This window comes from Triticum aestivum, chromosome 7A (assembly GCF_018294505.1).
Source record: "Triticum aestivum cultivar Chinese Spring chromosome 7A, IWGSC CS RefSeq v2.1, whole genome shotgun sequence".
Classification (NCBI taxonomy): Eukaryota; Viridiplantae; Streptophyta; class Magnoliopsida; order Poales; family Poaceae; genus Triticum; species Triticum aestivum.
Window position 1 is genome coordinate 247,121,717 of NC_057812.1, and position 25,432 is coordinate 247,147,148.

Genomic DNA, 25,432 nt, shown 5'->3' on the forward strand with positions numbered 1-25,432 from the left:
ATGGTTAGTGCGTATAGGCTCGTAGCCGACTCAGATCAAATACCAAGATCTCGTTAAGCGTGTTAAGTATCCGCGAACGCCGAACAGGGCCAGGCCCACCTGTCTCCTAGGTGGTCTCAACCTGCCCTGTCGCTCCGCCACAAAGTAACAGTCGAGGGCCGTCGGGAACCCAGGCCCACCTCTACCGGGATGGAGCCACCTGTCCTTTCAGCCCCCTCGTCAGAATCACTTGCGGGTACTCAATGAGCTGACCCGACTTTAGTCACCATCTGTATAGTATGTATGTATGTATAGTATATACCCGTGATCACCTCCCAAGTGATCACGGCCCGATAGTATAGCAAGGCAGACTAACAAGAATGTAGGGTCAATGATGATAAACTAGCATCCTATACTAAGCATTTAGGATTGCAGGTAAAGTATCAACAGATGTAGCGACAATGTCAAGCTATGCATCAGAATAGGATTAACGGAAAGCAGTAACAAGCTACACTACTCTAATGCAAGCAGTATAGAGAAGAGTAGGCGATATCTGGTGATCAAAGGGGGGGCTTGCCAGGTTGCTCTGGCAAGAAGGAGGGGTCGTCAACTCCGTAGTCGAACTGGGCAGCAGCAGCGTCGGTCTCGTAGTCTACGGGAGAGAAGAGGGGAAGAAACAATGAATACAATGCAAACAAATGCATAACGATGCATGACATGACAAGTAACGATGCTAGGTGCGCCCAATCGCGGTAGTAGGTGATACCGACGAAGGGGGGAAACATCCGGGAAAGTATTCCCGGTGTTTCGCGTTTTCGGACAGATGAACCGAAGGGGAAAAGTTGCGAGTTCGATAGGTTAGGGGTGTGTGGCGGACGAACGGACTGCGTATCCGAAATCGTCTCGTCGTTCTGAGCAACTTTCATGTACAAAGTTTTTTCATCCGAGCTACGGTTTATTTTATATGATTTTTCAAAGTTTTAAACAATTTCTAATTTTTTTTGAATTTATTTATTATTTCAGAATTAAAGGTGAAATTGCTAAGTGTACCCACAGCTTGTACACAACAATGTACTAAAGGGGCTGACAGGTGGGGTCCAGTTGACTTCCTAGTCAACAGTCAACTGGGACCGTTGACTGGTCAAAGGGGTCTAATGGGACCCTCCTGTCAATGACTAGACTAGTCCAGTCAGCAGTTTGACTTGGTCAAACTGGACAGCAGGCCCACCTGTCATTGGCTATACTGTTAATTAATAGTAGTTAATTAGGTTAAGTAGTTAATTAGGTTAATTAAATTAGGATTAATTAAGTTAATTAATTAATTAATTTAATTTTTTATTTTTTTTAATTCCTTTTTTTTGGTGCGGGTCCACATGGCAGTGGCCCGAACCGGCCGCAGCTGGGCACCCGTGGCTGCATAGGGCGCCGACGGCCACTGCGGTCGTGCACACCGTGGGCAGCAGGGGGAGGCCGGGGTAGGGGCGGAGCAGAGCAGCACGGCGGCAGGTGGGGCACGGCAGGGGGCGCGCGAGCACGCGGGAGCAAGCAGCAGCAGCAGAGCGGGGCCACCAACGTGGGGCGCCGTCAAGCGCGGCGGCCAGCCGCAGCAGCGGGGACCGAGGCGGGGCGAGGGGCATGGCCCCGAGCGGCTTGCGCGGGTGCGGGACGGTGAGCAGCGGGCGCGGGGGGGCTCTCCGTGCGGCGCAGCGGGGCGAGGCCACTACGGCGACGGGGCTCGCCCGGCCCGACTGGTCCCTGGCGCCGGCTGGGACGGAGGAGGGCGCATGCCAGGGCAAGGGAAAGGGGCAGAGTCGGGACGGCGGACGGCGCGGAAGCTCACCGCGGGAGCGTGGGGTCTAGGCAACGACGCGCGGGGAGCGGCTTGGGGAGGAGGTCGAGGAGGTCGGCGGTTCGACGGGGAGGCAGGCCGGCGAGGGAGTCCGGGCGGCGATGGACGAGGGCGAGGCGATGCGCGTCGCGGCGATGGGGTCGGGAGCGGCTGTTGCCCCCTGATCCAGATCCGTTTGTGGGGGGGGGAGCGATGAGCGAGAGGTGGGGGGGGAGTGCGTGGTGGTAGTGGGGGGGACCGGTTAGGGTTTCTCCCCTGGTGGGGGGGCTATGGAGGGGAGGGGGTGGGCCAGCTGGGCCTGGGGGTTGGCCCAGTTGGGCCACGGCCCAGAGGGGGGGGCTTCTCCTTTGTTTTAGTTTAGTAACAATTTTCTATTTTCGTATTTTCTTTTATTTATTTATTCTCTTGTTTCTGTTTTCTTTTACTTATGTAATATTTTATAGTTTTACAAAAAGTGAAACCCACACCTAAAATAGAGTTACAATTATAACTACTGCCACAAAAGGTTTTAACCCTCGACAAAATAGTATAGTATTTTATAAAATCCAAAATGCATTTATTTAATTGTTTTACCTACTACTTTAATTACTTAAGTGCATTTAAACCTTTTATAAAAATGTGGTTTCTCCACCATAATTATTTGACACAACCCAAACAATTTAGTTTTAATATTTCAAAACTTTGTCGTTTGTCTTTATTTTAAATTTTAATTTGACGCGGTTTGAACTAACGGACGTTTAGCATCGGTAATCGGGATGACGTGGCTTGATTAGCGTGGGATTATTTTAGCAAGATTATCCGGGCGTCACAGCCTTGCCCTGCCTTTCCTTCACTGACAGGTGGGACCCACGCTTATGGGTCCCACATGTCAGTGACTAATGGTAGGATTGTTCGCGTCAGGGGATCCTCATCCCCCTGACGTGCCCCTCATCCCTCTCGGCCCCACCGCTCATCTGCCTTTGTGTGCATGACATGCGGTCCAGCTGAACTGCGGCGACCATCAACTTTCTACCACAGACACTGTTGGAAATATGCCCTAGAGGCAATAATAAAATGGTTATTATTATATTTCTTTGTTCATAATAATTGTCTATTGTTCATGCTATAATTGTGTTATCAGGAAAACGTAATACATGTGTGAATACATAGACCACAACACGTCCCTAGTGACCTCTAGTTGACTAGCTCGTTGATCAAAGGATAGTCATGGTTTCCTGACTATGGACATTGGATGTCATTGATAACGGGATCACATCATTAGGAGAATGATGTGATGGACAAGACCCAATCCTAAGCTTAGCTCAAAGATCGTGTAGTTCGTTTGCCTTGGGTGTGACAAACATCACAACGTAACTGGGTGACTATAAAGGTACATTACAGGTATCTCCAAAAGTGTCTGTTGGGTTGGCACGAATCGAGACTAGGATTTGTCACTCCGTATGACGGAGAGGTATCTCTGGGCCCACTCGGTAATGCATCATCATAATGAGCTCAGTGTGTCCAAGTGGTTGATCACGGGATCATGCATTATGGCACGAGTAAAGTGACTTGCCGGTAACGAGATTGAACTAGGTATTGGGATACCGACGATCGAGTCTCGGGCAAGTAACGTACCGATTGACAAAGGGAATTGTATACGGATTGATTGAATCCTCGACATCGTGGTTCATCCGATGAGATCATCGTGGAGCATGTGGGAGCCAACATGGGTATCCAGATCCCGCTGTTAGTTATTGACCGGAGAGGCATCTCGGTCATGTCTGCATGTCTCCCGAACCCGTAGGGTCTACACACTTAAGGTTCGGTGACGCTAGGGTTGTAGAGATATTAGCATACGGTAACCCCGAAAGTTGTTTGGAGTCCCTGATGAGATCCCGGACGTCACGAGGAGTTCCGGAATGGTCCGGAGGTGAAGATTTATATATAGGAAGTCAAGTTTCGGCCATCGGGAGAGTTTTGGGGGGTAATCGGTATTGTACCGGGACCATCGGAAGGGTCCCGGGGGTCCACCGGGTGGGGCCACCTATCCCGGAGGGCCCCATGGGCTGAAGTGGGAGCGGAACCAGCCCCTAGTGGGCTGGTGCGCCCCCCTTGTGTAACGCCCTCGATGCGGCTATATCTCCCACGTGTCGAAGCACGACTTAGAGGCATAACCGCATTGAAAGCAATGTCGCAAGTGGGGTAATCTTCACACAACCCATGTAATACATAAGGGAAAGAGATACAAAGTTGGCTTACAATCGCCACTTCACACAAATACATGAATAAAGCATTACATCATCCAGATACAATCAAGGTCCGACTACGGAACCAAAATAAAAGAAGAACCCCAAAAGCGACAAGGTCCCCCGATCGACCCCAACTGGGCTCCACTACTGATCCATTAGAACGAAACAACACAAAGGACAAGATCTTCATCGAGCTCCTCCTTGAGCTTGGTTGAGTCATCTACACGAACTCATCGGCACCTGCAAGCTCGTTTTGGAAGTATCTGTGAGCCACAGGGACTCAGCAATCTCGCACCCTCGCGATCAAGACTATTTAAGCTTATAGGAAGGGTAAAAGGTATAAGGTGGAGCTGCAGCAAGCGACTAGCATTTATGGTGGCTAACATACGCAAATGAGAGCGAGAAGAGAAGGCAAAAGCACGGTCGAACAACTATGATCAAGAAGTGATCCTAGAACAACCTACGTAAAGCATAACTCCAACACCGTGTTCACTTCCCGGACTCCGCCGGAAAGAGACCATCATGGTTACACACGCGGTTGATGTATTTTAATTAAGGTCAACTTCAGGTTTTCTACAACCGGACGTTAACAAATTCCCATCTGCCCATAACCGCGGGCACGGCTTTCGAAAGTTCAAATCCTTGCAGGGGTGTCCCAACTTAGCCCATCACAAGCTCTCACGGTCAATGAAGGATATTCCTTCTAGCGGGAAGACCCGATCAGACTCGGAATCCCGGTTACGAGACATCCTCGACAATGGTAAAACAAGTCCAACAACACCGCCCGAATGTGCCGACAAATCCCGATAGGAGCTGCACATATCTCGTTCTCAGGGCACACTCAGATGAGCAATCCGTACAACTAAAACCAGCCCTCGAGTTTCCCCGAGGTGACGCTGCAAGGGGCTCTAGTTTGGACCAACACTCAGAGGAGCACTGGCCCGGGGGGGTTAAAATAATGATGACCCTTGAGTCTGTAGAACCCAACGGAAAGAAAAGGCTAGGTGGCAAATGGTAAAACCAATGTTGGGCATTGCTGGAGGAGTTTTATTCAAGGCGAACTGTCAAGGGGTTCCCATTATAACCCAACCGCGTAAGGAACGCAAAATCCGGGAACATAACACCGATATGACGGAAACTAGGGCGGCAAGAGTGGAATAAAACACCAGGCATAAGGCCGAGCCTTCCACCCTTTACCAAGTATAGAGATGCATTAATTAAATAAGAGATATTGTGATATCCCAACAAAATATCCATGTTCCAAACATGGAACAAGCTCCAATCTTCACCTACAACTAACAACACTATAAGAGGGGCTGAGCAAAGCGGTAACATAGCCAATCAACGGTTTGCTAGGACAAGGTGGGTTAGAGGCTTGGTTCAACAATATGGGAGGCATGATAAGCAAGTGGTAGGTATCGCAGCATAGGCATAGCAAAAGAACGAGCAACTAGCAAGCAAAGATAGAAGTGATTTCGAGGGTATGGTCATCTTGCCTTAAATCCCGCAAGGAAGAAGAACGAGTCCATGAAGAAGACAAACGGACGTAGTCGAACGAATCCTCACAACACGACGTTATCGGAACCAACCCGAAGAAGCAACACCGGAAAGGAGCAAACAACATAGTAAAACAACCATCACATAAACATGGCAAGATGCACAATCAAGTATGATGCATGTCTGGATTAATGAGGCATGGCAAAGTGCACGAGCAATCCTACAAATTAAGTGGAGCTCAATATGCAACGAGTTGCATATTGACGGAACACCACATCAATTATTTAGTTAACTCCCGGTTAGGTACTCAACAATATTAAATGGTGATTAACATGGCAAGAGGTGAAGCATAACAAAACTATACCATCTAACAATTTAAATGGGGACGGAAACATCAACCAACAATTCCGGTAAAACCCCATATGCATTAGGAATTTATTGCAACAACAATTTTAACCAATCTTGAAGTTGTTATCATGATGCGGATGACATGTGCAAGTTTATGCAATTTTTATTAAAAGTTTGACAACAGCATTATGAAACATTTGGTCGCCATGGCGGAACAAAAGGGGTGCCATGGCAACTACAACGGAAATGGTGCCACAGCAACATTCCGGGTGATCCGACAACTCATTGAGATGTCGGTGCAAGAGAAAATGTGGTTGAACGGATCATGCGAGGATGGTGGGGTGATCCCAGATATTGCGTTTCCCATGGGTCGACGGCATGGCAACCGAGGAGGAACGTGCAATGACAACTCGGACACGGTTCGAACATGAGCATCTCATACAACATGCATTCATTCTCGAAAGGTCGTCTCGGCGGTTATACCTTTGAAGCGTGCTTTATCGAAAGGGTTCAATTTCGATGCGGTGTAGGGGAAGTAGACATTCTCGGGACGCTCGGTAGTGGAAGTAGGGGGACAAGACGACGGTAGAGGTACTCGTGATCTTGGCGGCGGTAGTCGTTCACGTTCTTAGTTGCACGATTTTCTGTAGATGTTCGGAATCATGACGAGGGACTTGACATCCACGGAGGCTTCAAGGGTCGACGGTAGTTGTTCTCGTATCATCGTGGAAGTAGTTGTAATCGGCGATAGTGGTACTTGGTGTTTCGTTCGATACTCGTTCGAGCATCCAAAGTCTTCGGCGCTACGGTAGTCGTACACACATTCGGAGAGGACTTGTCATTTCGGTATGAAGTCATTCAGGCGTCGGTCTTGCCGGTGGTGTACTTGGAGAAACCCCGTAGTCGTACACAGGTAGTAGAGGAACTTGACGCATCCAAACGAAGCAACACGAAAGCCTCGGGTCTTGGTGGTCAACGCAGGGTGGCAGGCGACGAAGAGCTTGGTCTCCTCTGCACTGCTTCGATGTAGAGAAACAGGAGGCAGAGGCGAGACGGGCAACGCGAGGCGGGGACAGATGAGGCAGGCGCGGGACGAGCGGATTCTAGCCGCCGACAAAGGATCCAGGCGGGCACAGCGGCAAGGGCCCTGGACGGCGTCTGCTGCAGAAGGAGTCCCGCGAGGTTAGGACGGAGCGGCAGTGGAGTCGCGAGGAACGCAGGGGCCGTGGGTGAGCTCGCTCGGGGAGCTCGTCGGGCGCATCTGGTCGATGTCGAAGCCAACAGAGGCGCAGCGAGAGGAGCTCAGCCCCTGGCACGTGTGAGGACAGGAAGGAGCGGCGCGGCTCCTCGGCGGCTTGGACTCCGCCGGCCGGAGCGACAGCAGGGAGCTCCTTCTCCCACCGAAGACGGTGATGGGAGTAAAGGGAGAGAGGCGACGCGAAGATGGAGGCGCCATGGCGATGGGGATCGGGCTGCTCTCTGCGAGTGCGAGAGAGAAGGTGAGGGAGAGAGCGAGGGGGATCGAGGAGATGCCTCTGGCGGCGGTGAGGAAATGAGGGAAGGAGTTCGAGGGAGATGAGAGGGGATTCGGTCGGGCCTGGGTTAGCGCTAGGGTTGGAGGGTGTGGCTGGGCCTTGGACAGCGCTGGAGTTGGCCTAGGAAGGCCGGCGGCTGGATGGGCCTATAGGCCACTGGTAGGAGGTGGCTGCTGGGCTGCAAGAGGCCTTGTCCAAAAGGGTTGGTAGCTGGGCTCCCTCTCTCCTTACTAATTCTTCTCTTAACAAAAACAGCGAAAAATAAGAGAAAGGAAAAGAGAGAAGAGAAGGTTAGAGGAAGAATTTGGGCACAGGAATAAATTCCCCGGACTCGCAAAAATGCACATGTTCCAAGAAAATGGAGTGGGCTTTGAAAGTTTTAAATTCAAACTCATTTGATTTAAAATCAAATGGTTTGAATAGGAAGTGAGGGTTAGGAAGGTCCAAAAATGTTCGAATTTTTGGTGGAGCTCCGGAAAATGACGAAATAATTTATGGGCAAAGTTTGGAGACCAAGAATTGAGATAACAAAGGCATGGGATATTTGCAAGTGTGTTCCAGTTAATACCAACAAATGGAATATTTAATATAGCTCCCTAATATCGGGAGGATATGTTATAAAGAGAATCACCATGTGAATTCCCTCGGTTTAAATGGATCGAAGATCCATGCAATTTATTTAGTGAGTTTTAAAACGGGTTGCAAGATGACATGATGCAATGCACATGATGCAAAGATGAAATGCAACGGACCAAACAAATCACACGACGAAACCCGGAAACCACGGAAGGCATCTGAAGCTCCGGTCTTGGGGCGTTACAACACTCCACCACTACGAGAGGATCTCGTCCCGAGATCTAGAATGGCACCAGAGGGAAAACGGAAGAGAAAGAGGAGAGGTAAAACTAAGTTGCTTCTTTGACAAACGAGTGAAACCAAATAATCTTGAGAGGTTGAAAAAATTGAAAGAAAGAATGCAACAAGAATGAACGAAGTTGAAAGTACTCCGTTAGAAAAGAGAAACAAGGAAGAACAAATTCGGGCAGCACTCCGGTTGAAAAGTGATACAGGGCTAGATAGGATGAAAAGAACTAGAGAAAAATGGCACAACACTCCGGTTAAAAGGATAGGCATGAAAACAACACGGTACTCACCATATCAAGATGATGATCGAAAAAACAACATCAGAAAGCCTCCGGGAGAAAGAATAGAAGATAGATAATTGAAATGAAAGAATGGAGAAGAAAATGCCAACTTTTGCTAGAAAAGAGCTTGGAAAGACATCTTTAGGAGAAGGGTCGAACGGAGTTGTTGGAAGCCCAACAACAAAAAGAGTAAACTTGTGGTGGGCTTATGGAGAACATCTCAAAACTATGAGGTGAAATTCTGCCACTAACGAAACAATAGATTGGCTTGATATCAAGAAGGAGACGAGAAACTTATTCACCGGAAGGACTGGAAAGAACGAATGAATTGAAATGATAAACAAAGAAGAGAAATCTTGAACGAACCACCGTAAGAATTGAAAATGAACGAAGAAAACAACCACATCAGCAGGAGGAATTGGAAAATGAGCGAAGATACTTGAGAGAATTTAGATGCAAGTGAACGAAGAGATCCCAAATTGATTAGAGAAAACTTGAACGAAGCACCGGTACGATTTGGAGAACGAGAGTTGAAAGCTAGAATGAATAAATCTTCTGAAATGATGGGCTTCGTAGAAAACAGTTTGAAATACTCTTGAAATGCTACGGATGGGTGAAAAGAATTCTCACAATCGAAATAATTATGAGAGGGTGCCAACAAGCTAGAACCATGAATCATCACAAGAACGGAACAAGATTGAGAGAGAAAACCTTCTTCGTCTTCAAAATCCGAGAATGACGACGAGAAACACCACCATGAATTATTGAGGCACTCCGGAATTAAAATTGGAAAGGTTGAACCAACAATGATAAGAATTTGAAAGATCTTGGAGAAAGACATTTGACTGATGATAAATCATTCTTACGTCAAATTTTGAAAGAATTTGAGGATAGCTCCGGACAAATAAGAAGAGTCAGGTAAGATCCTGGGAAAAGACTTGTGGGTTAGGGCCCACTCAAGAGAAACACCGTTGAAAAGATTTAAAAGAGAGGTTGCACCGGTTGAATTAAAACGCTTGAATGAGATAACATCCTCGAAAAAAGCTTGAACGAAAGCAGAGTGAACACATGAATCTTCGAGATATCTTGAGCACTCCGGAACAGTTGAATAGCGAGAAATGACTGAATATGAGGTGCACCGGCAAGAGAAGGTATTTGAAACAAGGAAATGATATGATCAACAAGGCTTGAATTGGTTCCACCGGAGAAGAAAAAGAACGAATAATGATAACTTGAAGCTCCATTAGAATCTTCATGAGAATCACCGGGTAAGAACATGAAGGAAAAGAATGGAGAGACTTCACATGAATCAAAGGATGCTTGATTAAGAAATCTGAGTCCTTGAAGAAACAAGGGTGGGAGGGTGGGAAAACAAAGACAACTTGGAGATGGATGAAACAAACACCGTTGACCAAAATTTGAGTTGATCTTGCGGATGTTGAAAATGATCGGATCCACTTGAAGAGAAACACACCGGTGAAACGGAGTGATATGACAATCTCGATTATCGAGAAGGATTAGTATTCACATCGGAGTATAAGAACACCATTTAGGAAACGTATGGAATCAACACTTGACATTGAAGCAACTCGAATACCACAACTCAAAACAAAAACAAAGGGTTGGCTTGCAGAATAAGCCGGAACAAACATATGATAGAGATTTCGTCCGAAGTTTTCGTGGTGGGGCCTACACGGGCTCGATCGTACAGCACCATCATGTACAAGGCAGTGCACATGACATACGAAGCGTCCCCGAGTCGGCGAAGCCAAGGACTCTTTAAGACACAATGAGACCACTGTAAAACCAACCGTGAATAGGCAGACCACTAGATGTCGAACCCCAATTTCATATCATACATCTGTTGAAAAGATATCCTAAGAGCTACTTGAAATCCCACTTACAAACTCCCGAAACTTTCTGGTTATGCAATCAGGTGTTGGGGATACAGGGGAAGCATAATATCTCACCCAAAACTAGCAAATCCTACATCCAGCTGTATCCATCCTTCAACACATAACCAAGAAACCTTCGGAAATCGTCTACCTCAACCTTCGAAAAGCATCCATTATACGAGTTATGGCAATACTCCCGAACTCCCGCCCCAGTACTGGGTGGCGTCGAGGTTATCTCACCAACAACTGCATAAAAGAGATTTTCGATGTCGGCGAACTAAACTTAGGTATTCCAGAACTGCAACGATAAAATTGTGACGACAATACCTCGGAGCTCAACTCCCCGGGACACTGCCACAACCCCTAAATGACAGGAGGCACCAAGAACAATGTTCTCGTCACAAATCCATCGGAACGATTCCAAGATACCCGCGTGATCCTAAAAAAATTTAGTGAAATTTGAGAAGAGAAGAGACAAAACTCTACGTCAGGATGCCTTACCAGAGCGATGAAGGGACTGGGGAGTAAAAAGAATTCCTAAACTCTCCGATATATAATTCCTAAATGACTCAAAACATTTTTTCTAGACTCAACTCGACAGCTAATTCGATCAAGCAGGGGGATTCTAAGGTCGGGGAAGGCTCTGATACCAACTTGTAACGCCCTCGATGCGGTTATATCTCTCACGTGTCGAAGCACGACTTAGAGGCATAACCGCATTGAAAGCAATGTCGCAAGTGGGGTAATCTTCACACAACCCATGTAATACATAAGGGAAAGAGATACATAGTTGGCTTACAATCGCCACTTCACACAAATACATGAATAAATCATTACATCATCCAGATACAATCAAGGTCCGACTACGGAACCAAAATAAAAGAAGAACCCCAAAAGCAACAAGGTCCCCCGATCGACCGCAACTGGGCTCCACTACTGATCCACTAGAACGAAACAACACAAAGGACAAGATCTTCATCGAGCTCCTCCTTGAGCTTGGTTGAGTCATCTACACGAACTCATCGGCACCTGCAAGCTGGTTTTGGAAGTATCTGTGAGCCACGGGGACTCAGCAATCTCGCACCCTCGCGATCAAGACTATTTAAGCTTATAAGAAGGGTAAAAGGTATAAGGTGGAGCTGCAGCAAGCGACTAGCATTTATGATGGCTAACATACGAAAATGAGAGCGAGAAGAGAAGGCAAAAGCATGGTCGAACAACTATGATCAAGAAGTGATCCTAGAACAACCTACGTCAAGCATAACTCCAACACCGTGTTCACTTCCCGGACTCCGCCGGAAAGAGACCATCATGGTTACACACGCGGTTGATGTATTTTAATTAAGGTCAACTTCAGGTTTTCTACAACCGGACGTTAACAAATTCCCATCTGCCCATAACCGCGGGCACGGCTTTCTAAAGTTCAAATCCCTGCAGGGGTGTCCCAACTTAGCCCATCACAAGCTCTCACGGTCAATGAAGGATATTCCTTCTAGCGGGAAGACCCGATCAGACTCGGAATCCCGGTTACGAGACATCCTCGACAATGGTAAAACAAGTCCAGCAACACCGCCCGAATGTGCCGACAAATCCCGATAGGAGCTGCACATATCTCGTTCTCAGGGCACACTCAGATGAGCAGTCCGTACAACTAAAACCAGCCCTCGAGTTTCCCCGAGGTGGCGCTGCAAGGGGCTCTAGTTTGGACCAACACTCAGAGGAGCACTGGCCCGGGGGGGTTAAAATAATGATGACCCTTGAGTCTGCAGAGCCCAAGGGAAAGAAAAGGCTAGGTGGCAAATGGTAAAACCAATGTTGGGCATTGTTGGAGGAGTTTTATTCAAGGCGAACTGTCAAGGGGTTCCCATTATAACCCAACCGCGTAAGGAACGCAAAATCCGGGAACATAACACCGATATGACGGAAACTAGGGCGGCAAGAGTGGAACAAAACACCAGGCATAAGGCCGAGCCTTCCACCCTTTACCAAGTATATAGATGCATTAATTAAATAAGAGATATTGTGATATCCCAACAAAATATCCATGTTCCAAACATGGAACAAGCTCCAATCTTCACCTGCAACTAACAACGCTATAAGAGGGGCTGATCAAAGCGGTAACATAGCCAATCAACGGTTTGCTAGGACAAGGTGGGTTAGAGGCTTGGTTCAACAATATGGGAGGCATGATAAGCAAGTGGTAGGTATCGCAGCATAGGCATAGCAAAAGAGCGAGCAACTAGCAAGCAAAGATACAAGTGATTTCGAGGGTATGGTCATCTTTCCTGAAATCCCGCAAGGAAGAAGAACGAGTCCATGAAGAAGACAGATAGACGTAGTCGAACGAATCCTCACAACACGACGTTATCGGAACCAACCCGAAGAAGCAACACCGGAAAGGAGCAAACAACATAGTAAAACAACCATCACATAAACATGGCAAGATGCACAATCAAGTATGATGCATGTCCGGATTAATGAGGCATGGCAAGGAAAAGTGCACGAGCAATCCTACAAATTAAGTGGAGCTCAATATGCAACGAGTTGCATATTGACGGAACACCACATCAATTATGTAGTTCACTCCCGGTTAGGTACTCAACAATATTAAATGGTGATTAACATGGCAAGAGGTGAAGCATAACAAAACTATACCATCTAACAATTTAAATGGGGATGGAAACATCAACCAACAATTCTGGTAAAACCCCATATGCATTAGGATTTAATGCAACAACAATTTTAACCAATCTTGAAGTTGTTATCATGATGCGGATGACATGTGCAAGTTTATGCAATTTTTATTAAAAGTTTGACAAGAGCATTATGAAGCATTTGGTCGCCATGGAGGAACAAAAGGGGTGCCACGGCAACTACAATGGAAATGGTGCCACAGCAACATTCCGGGTGATCCGACAACTCATTGAGATGTCGGTGCAAGAGAAAATGTGGTTGAACGGATCATGCGAGGATGGTGGGGTGATCCCGGATATCGGGTTTCCCCTGGGTCGACGACATGGCAATCGAGGAGGAACGTGCAATGACAACTCGGACACGGTTCGAACATGAGCATCTCATACAACATGCATTCATTCTCGAAAGGTCGTCTCGGCGGTTATACCTTTGAAGCGTGTGTTATCGAAGGGGTTCAGGTTCGATGCGGTGTAGGGGAAGTAGACATTCTCGGGACACTCGGTAGTGGAAGTAGGGGGACAAGACGACGGTAGAGGTACTCGTGATCTTGGCGGAGGTAGTCGTTCACGTTCTTAGTTGCACGATTTTCCGTAGATGTTCGGGATCACGGCGAGGGACTTGACATCCACGGAGGCTTCAAGGGTCGACGGTAGTTGTTCTTGTATCATCGCGGAAGTAGTTGTACTCGGCGATAGTGGTACTTGGTGTTTCGTTCGATACTCGTTCGAGCATCCAAAGTCTTCGGCGCTATGGTAGTCGTACACACATTCGGAGAGGACTTGTCGTTTCGGTATGAAGTCGTTCGGGCGTCAGTCTTGCCGGTGGCGTACTTGGAGAAACCCCGTAGTCGTACACAGGTAGTAGAGGAACTTGACGCATCCAAACAAAAGCAACACGAAAGCCTCGGGTCTTGGTGGTCAACGCAGGGTGGCAGGCAACGAAGAGCTTGGTCTCCCCTGCACTGCTTCGATGTAGAGAAACAGGAGCCAGAGGCGAGACGGGCAACGCGAGGCAGGGACAGATGAGGCAGGCGCGGGACGAGCGGATTCTAGCCGCCGACGAAGGATCTAGGCGGGCACAGCGGCAAGGGCCCTGGACGGCGTCTGCTGCAGAAGGAGTCCCGCGAGGTTAGGACGGAGCGGCAGTGGAGTCGCGAGGAACGCAGGGGCCGCGGGTGAGCTCGCTTGGGGAGCTCGTCGGGCGCATCTGGTCGATGTCGAAGCCAACAGAGGCGCAGCAAGAGGAGCTCAGCCCCCGGCACGTGTGAGGACGGGAAGGAGCGGCGCGACTCCTCGGCGGCTTGGACTCCGCCGGCCGGAGCGACAGCAGGGAGCTCCTTCTCCCACCGAAGACAGCAATGGGAGGAAAGGGAGAGAGGCGACGCGAAGATGGAGGCGCCATGGCGATGGGGATCTGGCTGCTCTCCGCGAGTGCGAGAGAGAAGGTGAGGGACAGAGCGAGCGGGATCGAGGAGATGGCTCTGGCGGCAGTGAGGAAACGAGGGAAGGAGTTCGAGGGAGACGAGAGGGGATTCGGTCGGGCCTGGGTTAGCGCTAGGGTTGGAGGGTGTGGCTGGGCCTTGGGCCAGCGCTGGAGTTTGCCTAGGAAGGCCGGCGGCTGGATGGGCCTATAGGCCACTGGTAGGAGGTAGCTGTTGGGCTGCGAGAGGCCTTGGCCAAAAGGGTTGGTAGCTGGGCTCCCTCTCTCCTTACTAATTCTTCTCTTAACAAAACAGCGAAAAATAAGAGAAAGGAAAAGAGAGAAGAGAAGGTTAGAGGAAGAATTTGGGCACGGGAATAAATTCCCCAGACTCGCAAAAATGCACATGTTCCAAGAAAATGGAGTGGGCATTTTTGAAAGTTTTAAATTCAAACTCATTTGATTTAAAATCAAATGGTTTGAATAGGAAGTGAGGGTTAGGAAGGTCCAAAAATGTTCGGATTTTTGGTGGAGCTCCGGAAAATGACGAAAGAATTTATGGGCAAAGTTTGGAGACCAAGAATTGAGATAACAAAGGCATGGAATATTTGCGAGTGTGTTCCGGTTAATACCAACAAATGGAATATTTAATATAGCTCCCTAATATCGGGAGGATATGTTATAAAGAGAATCACCATGTGAATTCCCTCGGTTTAAATGGATCGAAGATCCATGCAATTTATTTAGTGAGTTTTAAAACGGGTTGCAAGATGACATGATGCAATGCACATGATGCAAAGATGAAATGCAACGGACCAAACAAATCACACGACGAAACCCGGAAACCACGGAAGGCATCTGAAGCTCCGGTCTTGGGGCGTTACAACACTCCACCACTATGAGAGGATCTCGTCCTGAGATCTAGAATGGCACCGGAGGGAAAACGGAAGAGAAAGAGGAGAGGTAAAACTAAGTTGCTTCTTTGACAAATGAGTGAAACCAAATAATCTTGAGAGGTTGAACAAATTGAAAGAAAGAATGCAACGAGAATGAACGAAGTTGAAAGTACTCCGTTAGAAAAGAGAAACAAGGAAGAACAAATTCGGGCAGCACTCCGGTTGAAAAGTGATACAAGGCTAGATAGGATGAAAAGAACTAGAGCAAAATGGCACAACACTCCGGTTAAAAGGATAGGCATGAAAAGAACACGGTACTCACCATCTCGAGATGATGATCGAAAAAACAACATCAGAAAGCCTCCGGGAGAAAGAATAGAAGATAGATAATTGAAATGAAAGAATGGAGAAGAAAATGCCAACTTTTGCTAGAAAAGAGCTTGGAAAGACATCTTTAGGAGAAGGGTCGAACGGAGTTGTTGGAAGCCCAACAACGAAAAGAGTAAACTTGTGGTGGGCTTATGGAGAACATCTCAAAACTATGAGGTGAAATGCTGCCACTAACGAAACAATAGATTGGCTTGATATCAAGAAGGAGACGAGAAACTTATTCACCGGACGGATTGGAAAGAACGAATGAATTGAAATGATAAACAAAGAAGAGAAATCTTGAACGAACCGCCGTAAGAATTGAAAATGAACGAAGAAAACGACCACATCAGCAGGAGGAATTGGAAAATGAGCAAAGATACTTGAGAGAATTTAGATGCAAGTGAACGAAGAGATCCCGAATTGATTAGAGAAAACTTGAACGAAGCACCGGTAAGATTTGGAGAACGAGAGCTGAAAGCTAGGATGAATAAATCTTCTGAAATGATGGGCTTCGTAGAAAACAAACTAAAATACTCTTGAAATGCTACGGATGGGTGAAAAGAATTCTCACAATCAAAATAATTATGAGAGGGTGCCAACAAGCTAGAACCATGAATCATCACGAGAACGGAACAAGATTGAGAGAGAAAATCTTCTTCGTCTTCAAAATCCGAGAATGACGACGAGAAACACCACCATGAATTATTGAGGCACTCCGGAATTAAAATTGGAAAGGTTGAACCAACAATGATAAGAATTTGAAAGATCTTGGAGAAAGACATTTGACTGATGATAAATCATTCTTACGTCAAATTTTGAAAGAATTTGAGGATAGCTCCGGACAAATAAGAAGAGTCAGGTAAGATCCTGGGAAAAGACCTGTGGGTTAGGGCCCACTCAAGAGAAACACCGTTGAAAAGATTTAAAAGAGAGGTTGCACCGGTTGAATTAAAAGGCTTGAATGATATAACATCCTCGAAAAAAGCTTGAACGAAAGCAGAGTGAACACATGAATCTTCGAGATATCTTGAGCACTCCAGAACAGTTGAATAGTGAGAAATGACTGAATATGAGGTGCACCGGCAAGAGAAGGTATTTGAAACACGGAAATGATATGATCAACAAGGCTTGAATTGGTTCCACCGGTGAAGAAAAAGAATGAATAATGATAACTTGAAGCTCCGTTAGAATCTTCATGAGAATCACTGGGTAAGAACATGAAGGAAAAGAATGGAGAGACTTCACATGAATCAAAGGATGCTTGATTAAGAAATCTGAGTCCTTGAAGAAACAAGGGTGGGAGGGTGGGAAAACAAAGATAACTTGGAGATGGATGAAACAAACACCGTTGACCAAAATTTGAGTTGATCTTGCGGATGTTGAAAATGATCGGATCCACTTGAAGAGAAACACACCGGTGAAACGGAGTGATATGACAATCTCGATTATCGAGAAGGATTAGTATTCACATTGGAGTATAAGAACACCATTTAGGAAACGTATGGAATCAACACTTGACATTGAAGCAACTCGAATACCACAACTCAAAACAAAAACAAAGGGTTGGCTTGCAGAATAAGCAGAACAAACATATGATAGAGATTTCGTCCGAAGTTTTCGTGGTGGGGCCTACATGGGCTCGATCGTACAGCACCATCATGTACAAGGCAGTGCACATGACATACGAAGCGTCCCCGAGTTGGCAAAGCCAAGGACTCTTTAAGACACAACGAGACCACCGTAAAACCAACCGTGAATAGGCGGACCACTAGACGTCGAACCCCAATTTCATATCATACATCTATCGAAAAGATATCCTAAGAGCTACTTGAATTCCCACTTACAAACTCCCGAAACTTTCCGGTTATGAAATCAGGTGTTGGGGATACAGGGGAAGCATAATATCTCACCCAAAACTAGCAAATCCTACATCCAGCTGTATCCATCCTTCAACACATAACCAAGAAACCTTCGGAAATCGTCTACCTAAACCTTCGAAAAGCATCCGTTATACGAGTTATGGCAATACTCCCGAACTCCCGCCCCAGTACTGGGTGGCGTCGAGGTTATCTCACCAACAACTGCATAAAAGAGATTTTCGATGTCGGCGAACTAAACTCAGGTATTCCAGAACTGCAACGATAAAATTGTGACGACAACACCTCGGAGCTCAACTCCCCGGGACACTGCCACAACCCCTAAATGACAGGAGGCACCAAGAACAATGTTCTTGTCACAAATCCATCGGAACGATTCCAAGATACCCGCGTGATCCTAAAAAAATTTAGTGAAATTTGAGAAGAGAAGAGACAAAACTCTACGTCAGGATGCCTTACCAGAGCGATGAAGGGGCTGGGGAGTAAAAAGAATTCCTAAACTCTCCGATATATAATTCCTAAATGACTCAAAACATTTTGTCTAGACTCAACTCGACAGCTAATTCGATCAAGCAGGGGGCTTCTAAGGTCGGGGAAGGCTCTGATACCAACTTATAACGCCCTCGATGCGGCTATATCTCCCACGTGTCGAAGCATGACTTAGAGGCATAACTGCATTGAAAGCAATGTCGCAAGTGGGGTGATCTTCACACAACCCATGTAATACATAAGGGAAAGAGATACATAGTTGGCTTACAATCGCCACTTCACACAAATAAAGCATTACATCATCCAGATACAATCAAGGTCCGACTATGGAACCAAAATAAAAGAAGAACCCCAAAAGCGACAAGGTCCCCCGATCGACCCCAACTGGGCTCCACTACTGATCCACTAGAACGAAACAACACAAAGGACAAGATCTTCATCGAGCTCCTCCTTGAGCTTGGTTGAGTCATCTGCACGAACTCATCGGCACCTGCAAGCTGGTTTTGGAAGTATTTGTGAGCCACAGGGACTCAGCAATCTCGCACCCTCGCGATCAAGACTATTTAAGCTTATAGGAAGGGTAAAAGGTATAAGGTGGAGCTGCAGCAAGAGACTAGCATTTATGGTGGCTAACATACGAAAATGAGAGCGAGAAGAGAAGGCAAAAGCACGGTCGAACAACTATGATCAAGAACCACAGGGACTCAGCAATCTCGCACCCTCGCGATCAAGACTATTTAAGCTTATAGGAAGGGTAAAAGGTATAAGGTGGAGCTGCAGCAAGCGACTAGCATTTATGGTGGCTAACATACGAAAATGAGAGCGAGAAGAGAAGGCAAAAGCACGGTCGAACAACTATGATCAAGAAGTGATCCTAGAACAACCTACGTCAAGCATAACTCCAACACCGTGTTCACTTCCCGGACTCCGCCAGAAAGAGACCATCACGGTTACACATGCGGTTGATGTATTTTAATTAAGGTCAACTTCAGGTTTTCTACAACCGGACGTTAACAAATTCCCATCTGCCCATAACCGCGGGCACGGCTTTCGAAAGTTCGAATGCCTGCAGGGGTGTCCTAACTTAGCCCATCACAAGCTCTCACGGTCAAGAAGGATATTCCTTCTAGCGGGAAGACCCGATCAGACTCGGAATCCCGGTTACGAGACATCCTCGACAATGGTAAAACAAGTCCAGCAACACCGCCCGAATGTGCCGACAAATCCCGATAGGGCGTCGATATTGTCAATTTGCTTGCCGTTACTAGTCTTATCTTGATTCGGTGGCATCGTGGGATGAAGCGGTCCGGACCGACCTTACACGTACGCTTACGTGAGACTGGTTCCACCGACTGACATGCACTAGTTGCATAAGGTGGCTTGCGGGTGTCTGTCTCTCCCACTTTAGTCGGATTGGATTCGATGAACAGGGTCCTTATGAAGGGTAAATAGAAATTGGCAATTCACATTGTGGTTTTGGCGTAGGTAAGAAACGTTCTTGCTAGAAACCTATAGCAGCGACGTAAAAACTTGCAACAACAATTAGAGGATGTCTAACTTGTTTTTGCAGCAAGTGTTTTGTGATGTGATATGGCCAAAGGATGTCATGAATGATATATGTGATGTATGAGATGATCATGTTCTTGTAATAGGAATCACGACTTGCATGCCGATGAGTATGAAAACCGACAGGAGCCATAGGAGTTGTCTTTATTTATTTATGACATGCGTGTCAACATAAACGTCATGTAATTACTTTACTTTATTGCTAAAGCGTTAGCCATAGTAGTAGAAGTAATAGATGACGAGACAACTTCAAGAAGACACGATGATGGAGATGATGATGATGGAGATCATGGTGTCATGCCGGTGACAACGGTGATCATGGAACCCCGAAGATGGAGATCAAAAGGAGCAAATGATATTGGCCATATCATGTCACTATTTGATTGCATGTGATGTTTATCATGTTTTACATCTTATTTGCTTAGAACGACGGTAGCTTAAATAAGATGATCCCTCGTAATAATTTCAAGAAAGTGTTCCCCCTAACTGTGCACCGTTGCGAAGGTTCGTTGTTTCGAAGCACCACGTGATGATCGGGTGTGATAGATTCTAACATTCGAATACAACAGGTGTAAGCCAGATTTACACACACAATACACTTAGGTTGACTTGACGAGCCTAGCATGTACAGACATGGCCTCGGAACACAGAAGACCGAAAGGTTGAGCATGAGTCGTATAGGAGATACGATCAACATGAAGATGTTCACCGATGTTGGCTAGTCCGTCTCACGTGATGATCGGACACGGCCTAGTTAACTCGGATCATGTTTCCCTTAGATGACTGGAGGGATGTCTATTAGAGTGGGAGTTCATTGAGTAATTTGATTAGATGAACTTAATTATCATGAACTTAGTCTAAAGTCTTTACAATATGTCTTGTAGATCAAATGGCCCACGTTGTCCTCAACTTCAACGCGTTCCTAGAGAAAACCAAGCTGAAAGACGATGGCAGCAACTATACGGACTAGGTCCGGAACCTGAGGATCATCCTCATAGCTGCCAAGAAAGATTATGTCCTAGAAGCACAGCTAGGTGACACACCTGTCCCAGAGAACCAAGACGTTATGAATGCTTGGCAGTCACGTGCTGATGATTACTCCCTCGTTCAGTGCGGCATGCTTTATAGCTTAGAACCGGGGCTCCAAAAGCGTTTTGAGAGACACGAAGCATATGAGATGTTCGAAGAGCTGAAAATGGTTTTCCAAGCTCATGCCCGGGTTGAGAGATATGAAGTCTGTTACGGCATATCTCTCTCAAGGTAGTTTTGGTGATTGATGACAACATGTTTGCGGACTAATCTTGTGCTTTGAATAATTCACAGATTCTCCCCTGGCACGAGACGCCTTCTTCCCCTTGGAGTGTATTTCAAGACGGTGTAGCTCTTTCGTTTCTTTCTCGGTGGACTAGTTGCGTAGAGGGCACCGTACTATCAAGAGGGGGTCCGCTGGGGTTTTGCATGGGTGGAATCATCACGTACACATCATCTTCTCACCCTCCGGGCATTTCCTTTCCATTGAAGAGATCTCTCCTCTCTTCCTTGTCCTGTCTGGGTCAAAGCGGTACTACCGCTGAGAGGGGGCGGTACTACCGCTAGGACAATGATACTGCCGCGCCAGCCAGCGGTACTGCCGCGCTGAGGAGACTAGTAGGGAACGGACCCAAATGCGGTACTACCGCGGTGGTAGGGAGGTACTAGAAGGCCCCGATCTACACTTCCACCAAGGGATTTTCGATTCCCCCACTCATCCCTAGCGAATCTTGTTACTCTTGGGTGTTTGAGCACCCTAGACGGTTGAGGTCACCTCGGAGCCATATTCCATTGTGGTGAAGCTTCATGGTCTTGTTGGGAGCCTCCGATTAAGTTGTGGAGATTGCCCCAACCTTGTTTGTAAAGGTTCGGTCGCCGCCTTCAAGGGCACCAATAGTAGAATCACGGCATCTCGCATTGTGTGAGGGCGTGAGGAGAATACGGTGGGCCTAGTGGCTTCTTGGGGAGCATTGTGCCTCCACACTGCTCCAACGGATAGGTAATTCCCCTCAAAAGGAAGGAACTTCGGTAACACATCCTCGTCTTCACCGGATCCACTCTTGGTTATCTCTTACCTTTACTTGTGCAAGCTCTTTAGTGTTTCTTCCCTTGCTTGCTTGTATGCTTGTTGTTATTGCATCATATAGGTTGCTCACCTAGTTGCACATCTAGACAACCTACTTTGATGCAAAGTTTAATTTGGTAAAGAAAAGCTAAAAATTGGTAGTTTCCTACTCACCCCCCTCTAGTCAACCATATCGATCCTTTCAATTGGTATCAGAGCCTCATCTCTTTATTAAGGACTTTACCGTCCAAAGAGTATGGTTGATACCGTAGACGGTGTGGAGGAACACTCCGGTGTGAATCCGATCTCATCTACGGGAGATGAGGGAACTTCGGTCTCTCGTGAGGAGTTCAATGTGGCCTTGGAGACATTGAAAACCTCCATGACGACCGAAGTTGAAAGCATGTTTACTAAATTTCTTGAGGGGCTTAAACTATCCACCGCACCATTGAAAGTGGGTGATCCCGCCCACAAGGTGATGGATGCTATCCCTGACAAGGGGGAAGCTAGTAGTGAAAAGGCTCCTTCTTCTAGTGGCAAGAATGGCACCGGCATCTTTGCCCATGTGGAACCACCACTTGTTTATGCTGGACCGGTTCCTTCCACTCATTTGAATCATGCCGGTCCTCCCCCTAAGATTGTGAAAAATGAGGATTTTGATTCTTGGGTTTACCGCTTTAAACGTCATTTAAATCATGTGAACACTAACCTTTGGAGAATCATTGAAGAAGGTTTCTATCCACATGATCCAAGCAACTTCACTCCTCGAGAAGCCGCGGACAATCAATTCAATGAGAATGCTCTCTTCATCATTCAAGATGCAATTCCACCCGAAGACCTACCTCATCTTCGTCCCTTCGCCTTGGCCAAAGATGCATGGCATTGTGTCGTGTCTCTCTACCGGGGAAGCGCAAGCATTCAACGCTCCAACTATGAAGTGGTACAAGATGAGGCCGATGAGTTTGCAATGAAGGAAGATGAAGAACCTCGTGAGCTTTATTGGAGAGTAACCAAACTCGCGGTCTCACTACGAGATCACGGGAGCAAGGACACGGATGACAATTGGATCAAGCGCAAATTCCTTAAGACAATGATGCCCTACCACAAAGCCATGTCCTCCGTCATTCGTCAAAGACCGGACTTCCACACTTTGACCTCAAGCGAAGTGTTGGATGAGTTTGTGGCCATGAACATTTTGGACAAGACCGCCGACAATGCGGTGCTCCGTTCTCAATGGGCAAAGAAGCCTAACCTTGCATTGAAGGCCAAGCTCACCGTGGAAGAAGAAGAAGAGGAAGAAGAGGAGAGCAACCCCAAAGATACGAAGTATGCATATCATGAACACATGGCACTTGCTTCAAGGCAATTTTGGAGCAAGAAAAACTCGAGGCCCAACTTTAGCAAAAACAACTCGAGTGGCACAAGGGGCAAGCAACGTGTAAGGACTTGCTACAATTGCGGCAACGTGAGTCATTTCGTTGCGGAATGCCCGTATGAGAAGAGGGAAGACAATGGTGGCAAACTCATCCGAAAGGACAAGGCCAAGTCGTTCCCCAACAAGAACAACTTCACCAAGAAGACTCCTCCCAAGGCTTTGGTTGTGCAAGAAGAGTACAATGAGGATGATGACGATGATGAAGATGATGAGTCGGTTGCCATGGCCTCCGTTGCCATTGCAACAATGTCACGGGTGTCTCTCTTCGACTCACCCAATGAGAGCATCACCGCCAAGTGCCTCATGGCTAAAGCCACCAACAAGGTAACCTCCAACATCAAAACTACCATCATTAATCATCCTTCCCCAATGGATAGCATTAATGAACTTGAGGGAGCTAATGTGGAGGCTAACGAGTTTGAGGCCTTTATGGGCAAACTCAGGGGAAAATCCAATAAGCACTTTGTTACTCTCTTGGAACAACTTGGTGAGGCCAATGACATGATCGAGGCTCACGAAGACACCATCTCTAAGATGGAAGGGCATAGTCGTGACTATGCCGATGAGATTTCGGATCTTTCCAATGCTCTCGAGGAAGAGCGTGGTCTTCGTTTGGCTCTTGAGGAGTCACACAACGTTGATCATGCTAAGTTAAAGAAAGATTATGATCATGCCCTCATTGTTTCTCGTGTGCTAAATTCCGAGAAGGCCAAACTCGGGGTTGATCTTGCTAGACTCAAAGAGGAGTTTGATATACTTGACAAGGCCCACAAGGCCTTGAAGGGTATTGACGCTAGTCTCAAGGAGTCTCATGATTAACTCCAAGTGAAGCTAACTAAGGAGAAAGCAACTTTTCCTCATATGGTTTTAATTGATAATGCAAATGCTACTAACCCGCGTTGTGAGCATATACATCTTGTTGAGGAAAATGCTAAGTTGAAGGAGCAACTTGAGAGAGGTCTTGCGACTTGCATACAAGGCAAGAAGAAACTCAACGATCTCTTGATCAACCAAAAGGGAGGTGTGGCCAAGGAAGGGGTTGGGTACGTGCCCGACTCCAAGAACGAGAAGAAGAAGAACAATTTCAAGAAGGGCAATGTCACCCCTCCCAACAAAGCCGGCGATTTTAATCCTTCTTATGTGTTATGCCGTGCTAGTGATGGGCATGTTTATGCCAAATTTGTTGGTTCTCTTCATGAGTACATTGAATGGTCTATTTGGGTTCCTAAGACCCTTGTTACTAACATCAAAGGACCCATTACAAAATGGGTACCTAAAACCAAGCATTGATCTCTTGTAGGTGTTTGCTTCCGGTGGTGGATCATGGTTGCTCGATAGCGGAGCTACAAATCATATGACCGGAAGCAAGGACTTGGTGGTGGACGTGCACAAAGTTCCATCTATGCCCACCAATGTCGAGTGGGGTGACGCCTCATCCTCTAAGGTATTGGGACTTGGCAAGGTGGTCATCTCTCATGATCTCACGATCGAGAAGGTCATGCTTGTTGAGTCCCTTGCATACAATTTACTTTCCATTCGTCAACTTGCAATCATGGGCTTTGCCACTTTCTTTGATATCGATACCGTGGCCCTCTTGTGGAGCAAGACTCTTAAAGTAGCTTTTGTTGGGCATGTCGAGAACGGTCTATATGTGATTAACTTTTCGGAGCAACCCACTAAGACCACGACATGCCTAATGGCTAAAGTTGATGTGGGATGGCTTTGGCATCACCGTTTAGCCCATGTCAATATGAGATCTTTGCAAAGTCTCCTCAAGGGGGACCATGTCCGTGGACTGACGAATGTTAGTTTTGTTAAAGATCATGCTTGCAGTGCCTGTATCGAAGGAAAGCTACATGAGAAGGCTCACCCTCCCACGACTATCATTTATTCAAAGAGGCCCTTGGAGCTCCTTCACATGGATCTTTTTGGGCCCCCATCCTTCGATAGTCTTGGAGGTAGGAAGTATTGCTTGGTGATTGTGGATGACTACTCAAGGTACACGTGGGTGTATTTCTTCAAGAGGAAGAGCGAGACCCAACAAACCGTCATTGACTTTGCAAATGAAGCACAACATCAACACAATGCAAAGATCTTGACAATAAGAAGTGAC